This window comes from Nycticebus coucang, chromosome 3, assembly GCF_027406575.1.
Source record: "Nycticebus coucang isolate mNycCou1 chromosome 3, mNycCou1.pri, whole genome shotgun sequence".
Lineage (NCBI taxonomy): Eukaryota > Metazoa > Chordata > Mammalia > Primates > Lorisidae > Nycticebus > Nycticebus coucang.
The window spans coordinates 39,579,711-39,588,276 of NC_069782.1; positions in this window are offsets into that span (position 1 = coordinate 39,579,711).

The window sequence follows — 8,566 nt, forward strand, 5'->3', positions numbered from 1 at the left end:
GTCTCAAGGTCTAAACTGTTCATGGACAATCTTTGAAACAGAATACAAAAGAAAATCTTGAATCTAAAGAGATTTTGAACATACTGGGGGGAAAGACAAGGACCAAGTCAAAAGAGATGTGGTAACTGGGACTGCATCGCTGCAAATTCTGTACTTTGCAAGATGGCATCCATGTTTCAAATGCCATTCCCTGAAAGAAAAGATACCGTGTACCACACTGTAATAGATGCATGGTTATAAACTTAATGTTAAGACACAGCCTACTGCCCGAACTTTAAGTCATACTGAGTAGTAACAAGAAAAAGGCAAGACAGAGTACAGTAAACAGAATGTGTTAAGAGTTAAATCATGCAATTGAAGAAAAACTCCTTGTTCTTTTTTTTTTTTGCCGGTTTTTTTTGGGTGGGGCTGGGTTTGAACCCACCACCTCCGCCACATAGGGCCAGTGCTCTACTGCTTTGAGCCACAGGCACCACCCAAAACTCTTTGTTTTTTAACCTTAACTCCCTTTGAAGCTTGCCACTGTGCTGTATGCTCTCATGCCTGAGATTTCAATAAAGACTGTGTGGAACATAGGGAGGGGCCCCACCCTGTCTCTCCTTGCAGAGTGCTTGCTGGTGTCGCCCTCCCCGGATCCTTCAGTTCAATGCAAATGGACTGAGCGTGTGTTATTAATTTGCGTCAAGTCGTGCCAACAACCAGTCCTCCTTTCTATAGATCCATGTGTTTCTATTGCAGAGTTGGTACATACTGATTTTGTCAGTAACTACTGCATTCTGGGAGCATAATTATGTTCATGAAAAGTAACTTCAATTTGCTGAGTATGAAGTAAGTTTTGTGATTATCTTAGGTGTTTTAATAACTCTAGACCTTTTATAAATTGAGGCACACCATAGACTTGAAGTTCAATTAATTTAAGTTTTGATGTGACATTTGAGTTGTTTCCATAGCCAAAAACATGACTAAGGCTGCAGCTGCTGAAGGAATCCACCTAGGCATTAAGCATATTTCTGGCCATGAGTGAATGAAATAAGAATTAGGGAAAGATTAATTTGATCTTGGGGTTATAGATAACCTCCAGTTTTCCTCCTCCAAAATTCTTTTACTAGAACCTCCAATATTTAATCTTTTATTACATAATATACACATATATGCACATGTATAATTTTATTACACCAGGAATAGAGAAACTAGTAAAAGAAACGGCTTGAGTTGAAAAATGTTGAGATTGTTGGATTTACCTTTGAGTAGTTTCAAGTTGTTCACAGCAGTGGAGGAAGTTAAGTGCATCTTTAATGCTACGTGCTTTCTCTTGCCATCCTTAGGAAAATATCTTTTGGAAATTCTGCTTAATTACCATGGCTGTACGTTTATAGATTAATGTATTGTGCTTTTAAATGTAGATTAAAAAGTTTCATTCCTTTTAAAAGCATTGGCATTATTGTATGACTTGCATTTTATGTTTGCATGCTGAGAAGAGTAGCCTGCATTTCTTTTGTTCTGATCTCTATAAAATTTGGTGTAGTATCAATATATCAATATTTTTGTTAATAAAATACAACAGACTACTACTAAGTTCATTCATTACATTCTTACTTCCAAACTGCTTTTCTAGGAAAATGTATTTTCTCAATCCTTTGTTAACAGACCAAGAAAAAAATCTAAGATTGTAATCAGAGGAGCAGTGGCTTATGATTTATAGCAAGCTATGGCTAGCCCTTAAAAATATTTTGAGATCTGGGTGGCACTTGTGGCTCAAAGGAGTAGGGCGCTGGTCCCATATGCCAGAGGTGGTGGGTTCAAACTCAGCCCCAGCCAAAAACTGCAAAAAAAAAAATATATATATATATATATTGAGATATATGTTCTATAATATGAATAATTGTGATTTATAATTCTGGACATAATTATATTTTTAAACTGGCATATGCTCTGTCACCAACTCTGAAGGCTTATTCACAATATTTGATTTCATAGGGATGTTTTTATATTAATGTCCCAAAGAATGGGTCATCCACAAGAGTCATACCCATACCTCCAGCCCTTTTGTAAAGAATATAGGAAATTAGGAACCACTAATCTATTGCAAAAGGTGAAAATTGTTCTTTGCTGTTGGTTGAAATAGTTGATCAGTATTTAATATTCTGTTGTCTTCGATGGTTAACTGAAATTGAGAAAGATCAATAATGACTTACGCAGATTGTGATAGGAACAAAGTTTAATTATTAACTTACACATGTACAGTTTCACTAAGGATGGAATCTATGGAGTTTTTGGAGTTGTGCTTACATAATTATTATTTAATCATTGACTTTAAAAATGCTATTAAAGACTTTGAGAACTAGCTTAAATGTTTCTTGGGGTACACTGCAGGTAACAAACATGAATTTGGCTTCTGATACTCTGAAACTGGGACATACAACTCTAGGACTAGATACTGAAATAATAATAAATAGTACTTTTAGGCCTTCCTAAAAATGGCTCAATTAACTCTACTTATGTACATTTGTTCCACTTAGAATTCATGAAAACAGAATTCTAATATAATTTAGAATTTAGAAATAGAAAAATATGAAGTAAAATGTCATTTATTCAAGGTCATATAACAATTTGTTTTCTGACCTAGAAACAGAAACTCAGTCTCCTAACATCCTTCCCAAGCTACTATATGGATATCACTGGAAATTCCATGTGTAAAATTTCCATCAAGACAGATCTATTTAAGCCCTTTGAAAAATGTTGCTTGCTCTGTAATTCCATGTTTCAGACTGATTATTATGTAGTAATTCACAGTGTTTTATTTTGTTTTTTAGTTAGCAACATTGGAAGCTTTAAGCTTTTCTAGGATTTTTTTTTTCTTTTTAAAATAACACTCATATGTATAGGGGTTACATTTAACGTTCGATTTTTGAGATTTTAGAGTTAAGAAAAAAGGAAGGAGAATAAGAGAAATATGTAAAACCTTATTAAATGTTTACGTGAAAGTGAATCACATTTCATTTGCGACTATGTGTGTGACATTGCAGAATTATTTACCTTCTCTGTCCTTCAGTTTACTCATCTGCAAAATCAGTGTGATGTGCATATAACTTATTTTCTAAAACCCTTGGGTTGGGTCTTGAGGGTGTTTCAGGATTCAGAATGGCTGGAATTTTAGAAAGTAATTCAGTGCACACACATTTACATAATAGTCACTGCAGGGACTTAGGCAGCATATTAAAATATTAAAATTGCTGCAGCAAAATAAATATTCAAATAAAGAGGGATAATTCGAGAATGTAAATAGCTTCCTATAAATTCAGGTCAAATTTCTGCCTGTGGGGGGGAAAACAAAGTTTTCAGAATTTCTTGGCTTTCACACTTGTAAGAGAAGTAGACCTGAAATAACTTGTATGTCCATCACAGGGTGACTTAAATGGATAAATAAATTGCTACATGTAAAGCATATAGAACAGCAACTAATACATATTAAATGCTCTTTATGTTAGCTATAATAATTGTTTAATATTGTGCATCTCATTTTATCTTTCATATGTTACACACTGGTTTAATTATTATGATTGCATTGAAATACAGTCAGCCAACGTTTTCCACGCAAGTATGCCATGGAAGAATTAGGCTGGTTATAGGATATAAACCTGTTCGGTTAATAGTGGCAATTATAACCACTAATGTGGAGCATACACAAATTCTCCAATGACACTTAAGAATTCTGCCAATATCTGAATTATCCATCTTTTTTATCTATTTCTGATATCTTTTTAGACCCTTAACATTACTAACAAAATAAGATTTAAAATATATTCTTTAAATTAGACTTTATATTCCTTTAAATTTAGCTGTAGAGACTTCTTTCAATAGGCTAATGCAGATACCATTTAAAAAGTAAAAAACGTAATTTCACCAGAAAAGTCTACCTTCAAATGTAGATTTCTTTTTTTTTTTTTTTTTATTGTTGGGGATTCATTGAGGGTACAATAAGCCAGTTACACTGATTGCAATTGTTAGGTAAAGTCCCTCTTGCAATCATGTCTTGCCCCCATAAAGTGTGACACACACTAAGGCCCCACCCTCCTCCCTCCATCTCTCTTTCTGCTTCCCCCCCCATAAACTTAATTGTCATTAATTGTCCTCATATCAATATTGAGTACATAGGATTCATGCTTCTCCATTTTTGTGATGTTTTACTAAGAATAATGTCTTCCACTTCCATCCAGGTTAATACAAAGGATGTAAAGTCTCCATTTTTTTTAATGGCTGAATAGTATTCCATGGTATACATATACCATAGCTTGTTAATCCATTCCTGGGTTGGTGGGCATTTAGGCTGTTTCCACATTTTGGCAATGGTAAATTGAGCTGCAATAAACAGTCTAGTACAAGTGTCCTTATGATAAAAGGATTTCTTTCCTTCTGGGTAGATGCCCAGTAATGGGATTGCAGGATCGAATGGGAGGTCTAGGTTGAGTGCTTTGAGGTTTCTCCATACTTCCTTCCAGAAAGATTGTACTAGTTTGCAGTCCCACCAGCAGTGTAAAAGTGTTCCCTTCTCTCCACATCCAGGCCAGCATCTGCAGTTTTGAGATTTTGTGATGTGGGCCATTCTCACTGGGGTTAGATGATATCTCAGGGTTGTTTTGATTTGCATTTCTCTAATATATAGAGATGATGAACATTTTTTCATGTGTTTGTTAGCCATTCGTCTGTCGTCTTTAGAGAAAGTTCTATTCATGTCTCTTGCCCATTGATATAAGGGATTGTTGGCTTTTTTCATATGGATTAATTTGAGTTCTCTATAGATCCTGGTTATCAAGCTTTTATCTGATTGAAAATATGCAAATATCCTTTCCCATTGTGTAAGTTGTCTCTTTGCTTTGGTTATTGTGTCCTTAGCTGTACAGAAGCTTTTCAGTTTAATGAAGTCCCATTTGTTTATTTTTGTTGTTGTTGCAATTGCCATGGCAGTCTTCTTCATGAAGTCTTCCGCCAGGCCAATATCTTCCAGTGTTTTTCCTATGCTTTCTTTGAGGATTTTTATTGTTTCATGCCTTAAATTTAAGTCCTTTATCCATCTTGAATCAATTTTTGTGAGTGGGGAAAGGTGTGGGTCCAGTTTCAGTCTTTTACATGTAGACATCCAGTTCTCCCAACACCATTTATTGAATAGGGAGTCTTTCCCCCAAGGTATGTTCTTGTTGGGTTTATCAAAGATTAGGTGGTTGTAAGATGTTAGTTTCATTTCTTGGTTTTCAATTCGATTCCAAGTGTCTATGTCTCTGTTTTTGTGCCAGTACCATGCTGTCTTCAGCACTATGGTTTTGTAGTACAGACTAAAATCTGGTATGCTGATGCCCCCAGCTTTATTTTTGTTACAGAGAACTGCCTTAGCTATACGGGGTTTTTTCCGGTTCCATACAAAATGCAGAATCATTTTTTCCAAATCTTGAAAGTACGATGTAGGTACTTTGATAGGAATGGCATTGAATAGGTAGATTGCTTTGGGAAGTATAGACATTTTAACAATGTTGATTCTTCCCATCCATGAGCATGTATGTTGTTCCATTTGTTAATATCCTCTGCTATTTCCTTTCTGAGGATTTCATAATTTTCTTTATAGAGGTCCTTCACCTCCTTCGTTAGGTATATTCCTAGGTATTTCATTTTCTTTGAAACTATGGTGAAGGGAGTTGTGTCCTTAATTAGCTTCTCATCTTGACTGTTATTGGTGTATACAAAGACTGACTTGTGGACATTGATTTTATATCCTGAAACATTACTGTATTTTTTGATGACTTCTAGGAGTCTTGTGGTTGAGTCTTTGGGGTTCTCTAAGTATAAGATCATGTCATCAGCAAAGAGGGAGAGTTTGACCTCCTCTGCTCCCATTTGGATTCCCTTTATTTCCTTGTCTTGCCTAATTGTATTGGCTAGAACTTCCAGCACTATGTTGAATAGTAAAGGTGACAGAGGACAACCTTGTCTGGTTCCAGTTCTAAGAGGAAAAGCTTTCAGTTTTACTCCATTCAGTAAAATATTGGCTGTGGGTTTGTCATAGATAGCTTCAATCAGTTTTAGAAATGTGCCACCTATGCCTATACTCTTCAGTGTTCTAATTAGAAAAGGATGCTGGATTTTATCAAATGCTTTTTCTGCATCTATTGAGAAGATCATGTGATCTTTATTTTTGCCTCTGTTAATATGGTGGATAACGTTTATGGACTTGCGTATGTTAAACCAGCCTTGCATCCCTGGGATGAAGCCTACTTGATCATGATGAATGACTTTTTTGATGATAAGCTGTAATCTATTGGCTAGGATTTTGTTGAGAATTTTTGCGTCTATGTTCATGAGTGAGATTGGTCTGAAATTCTCCTTTTTGTTTGGGTCTTTTCCTGATTTTGGTATCAGGGTGATGTTTGCTTCATAGAATGTGTTGGGGAAGATTCCTTCTTCCTCAATTTTTTGGAATAATTTCTACAGTACAGGAATAAGCTCTTCCTTGAAAGTTTGATAGAATTCTGGAGTGAAGCCATCTGGACCAGGGCATTTTTTAGTTGGAAGTTTTTTTATTGTTTCCTTGATCTCAGTGCTTGAAATTGGTCTGTTCAGGAGGTCTATTTCTTCCTGGCTAAGTCTAGGGAGAGGGTGTGATTCCAAATATTGATCCATTTCCTTGACATTGTCAAATTTCTGGGCATAGAGTTTCTGGTAGTATTCAGAGATGATCTCTTGTATCTCTGTGGGATCAGTTGTTATTTCCCCTTTATCGTTTCTGATTGAGGTTATTAGAGATTTTACTTTTCTATTTCTAGTTAGTCTGGCCAATGGTTTATCTATTTTATTTATTTTTTCAAAAAACCAACTCCTTGTTTCATTAATTTTCTGAATGATTCTTTTGTTTTCAATTTCATTGATCTCTGATTTGATTTTGCAGATTTCTTTTCTTCTACTGAGTTTAGGCTCAGATTGTTCTTCTTTTTCCAATTCCATAAGATCTCTTGTGAGATTGTTGATGTGCTCTCTTTCTGTTTTTCGAATGTAGGCATCTAAAGCGATGAATTTTCCTCTTAAAACTGCTTTTGCAGTATCCCACAGGTTTTGGTAGCTTGTGTCTTCATTGTTGTTATGCTCAAGGAAGTTAATGATTTCCTGTTTTATTTCTTCCTTCACCCATCTGTTATGCAACAGAAGATTGTTTAATTTCCATGCCTTTGGGTGGGGTTGTGCATTTTTGTTAGAGTTGAGTTCCACCTTTAGTGCCTTATGGTCTGAGAAGATACAAGGTAAAATTTCAATTCTTTTGATTCTGTTGATATTTGTTTTGTGTCCCAGGATATGATCAATTTTGGAGAATGTTCCATGGGGTGATGAGAAGAATGTATATTCTTTATCTTTGGGGTGGAGTGTTCTATATGCGTCTATCAAGCATAGTTGTTCTAGGGTCTCATTTAAATCTCTTATATCTTTGTTTATTTTCTGTTTAGAGGATCTGTCCAGCTCTGTAAGAGGTGTGTTAAAGTCCCCTGTTATGATGGTATTATCAGATATCATATTGCTCAGACTGAGTAAGGTCTGCTTCAAGAATCTGGGAGCATTTAAATTGGGTGCATAAATATTTAGAATTGAAATGTCTTCTTGTTGTATTTTTCCCTTGAGCAATATAAAGTGACCATCTTTGTCTTTTTTGACTTTAGTTGCTTTAAATCCACATGTATCTGAAAATAAGATTGCAACTCCTCTTTTCTTCTGAATTCCATTTGCCTGAAAAATTGTCTTCCAACCCTTGACTCGGAGCTTTAATTTGTCTTTTGAAGCCAGGTGTGTTTCTTGCAGACAGCAAATGGATGGCTTGTGTTTTTTAATCCAGTCAACCAATCTATGTCTCTTCAGTGGGGAATTCAAGCCATTAACATTTATTGAGATAATTGATAAGTGTGGTAGTATTCTATTCGTCTCATTTGGTGAGAGTCCATTGCTTAGTTTTATCTTTTGCATCAGTGTGGAGGTTAGGTTCTGTGCTTTGATTTCTGAGTTCTTACTTTGCTGCTGATCCATTGTGGTGGTCAGTGTGCAGAACAGGTTGAAGTATTTCCTGTAGAGCTGGTCTTGTTGTGGTGAATTTCCTCAATGTTTGTATATCCGTAAATGATTTGATTTCTCTGTCAATTTTGAAGCTTAGCTTAGCAGGGTACAGAATTCTGGCCTGAAAATTGTTCTGTTTAAGTAGATTAAAGGTAGATGACCATTGTCTTCTTGCTTGGAAAGTTTCATTAGAGAAGTCTGTGCTAACTCTGATGGATTTGCCCCTGTAGGTCAACTGGCGCTTACTCCTGGCAGCTTGCAGAATCTTTTCTTTTGTCTTGACTTTGGACAGGTTCATCACAATGTGTCTTGGAGAAGCTTGGTTAGAGTTGAGGCGACCTGGTGTCCGATAGGCCTCTGAAAGCAGTGTGTCAGAATCTTTGGTGATATTTGGGAAATTTTCTTTTATAATATTGTCTAGTATGGCTTCCATTCCTCTGAGGCATTCTTCTTCCCCTTCTGGAATTCCTATAACTCATATGTT